The 1,474-nt window shown below is 36.2% G+C and overlaps 1 pseudogene; it reads right to left on the reverse strand.

Annotated features, from left to right (window-relative positions):
- Nucleotides 1-189: 189 nt before the first annotated feature.
- LOC21384196 lies at nt 190-1,191 on the reverse strand (annotated as a pseudogene).
- Nucleotides 1,192-1,474: the final 283 nt, after the last annotated feature.

The following is a 1,474-nucleotide window of genomic DNA, read 5'->3' on the forward strand; positions in this document are numbered from 1 at the left end:
TGCCAGTGCCGCAAAAACGATTTACCGGGAATTGGATTATTAAAAATTACTCTAGATTGTTCAAATTTAACTTATTTTTGTTAGAATTCCAACAACAAAAAAGTTTCAACAATTATTATTATTTTTTTTTTTACCATCGTTCATATCCAAAAAAAAAAAAAAGGGTTAATGGAAAGATCAGTTTGCAACATAAGTGTTCCCTCACATGGACTTATGTCCATCCACTTCCCTTCCTCTGATCTCACTTGAAGCCCTCCCATTTTGTCCTGATAGATTATTGTTACACAGCTCATATCAGTGTGCATTCCCAGCCCCTCAACCTCACCATGATCTTCTAGATTCTCTGGAGGAGAGTAGTTGTTTATCCTCAAATAGCCATGGCAGTTCTTAAATTCCGACTTGTATTTCGTCTCAAATCCGTCCCCTAAGCTCATCAACAAGGTCTCCATGATCTTCTTTGACAGTTCTACAATCTTGCTTCCATATTCTTGCAACATCTCACTGTTAGGGAAGGACCCCAAATGATTAAACAGAAATACAATCATAGACGAGACTCAAGTCTTTCGCGAAGGACCGGTCTAATGTAACATGTAGTCATGAACAAGTAAAAGGTGTGACATTAGTGGTAACAATTCTTTATAAAGATAAATCAATAAAAAAAAATTTATCAATTATACACTGATGTTACACCTTATTTCTACATGTTACAATAATAGGATCGGTTGTTACAAACGACCGAAAATAAGCCCTATAGTCTTAACGAGTATCAGAAAATACAAACAAAATGTTAATACACATACATATGAGGGTGTTATTTATATTGAATTAATACCTGAACAGAGAACACTGTTGGTCAAATAGAATATCTGCAGAACTTTAAGCATGTGCAAAGAAGTTTGGACCAGAAACTCTGAGGCTTTCGAAGAATGGAGAGGCTATGAAATGAGGGGTGTAAGTTCTTGTGGAAGAGAAAGGACCAAGTTTGAGTTTAGTTTCAGAAGGGAGGTTGAAGAGTTCTTTTGAGATGGAACATATTTTGCTGTAAAGGTCACTGGAAATCCCATGATTGGTAATATGGAAGAAACCCCATGTTCTGCAGGTTTCAGCAAGAGAGGATAGAGAGGATGGGTGCAATACTGGCTCAGATATGTCTAGGATGTGAAGTTTAACAGAATTTTGGGATTCAGACATTTTGCGTGGAATAGAGAGAGAGAGAGAGAGAAGAGAGAGAGAGAGAGAGAGAGAGAGAGAGAGGTCAACTTTGTCCCCTAATTAGGTTTTGGTACCTATTATAAACAGCCCTCACACCTAGTTAGTGAGAGCAATTTAACAAGTGCATGATCATCATGATTGAACCTGATTAAAGTTGGAGAAAAGTAAAATGAAGATAAAAGCAGTAGAGGGCACTAAAATATAAATTTTTTTTTTCAAGAAAAAAAAGATTATTGGTGTTATTTCGCCAATATTCTTTTTG

Source organism: Morus notabilis, unplaced genomic scaffold, assembly GCF_000414095.1.
Source record: "Morus notabilis unplaced genomic scaffold, ASM41409v2 Scaffold8423, whole genome shotgun sequence".
NCBI lineage: Eukaryota > Viridiplantae > Streptophyta > Magnoliopsida > Rosales > Moraceae > Morus > Morus notabilis.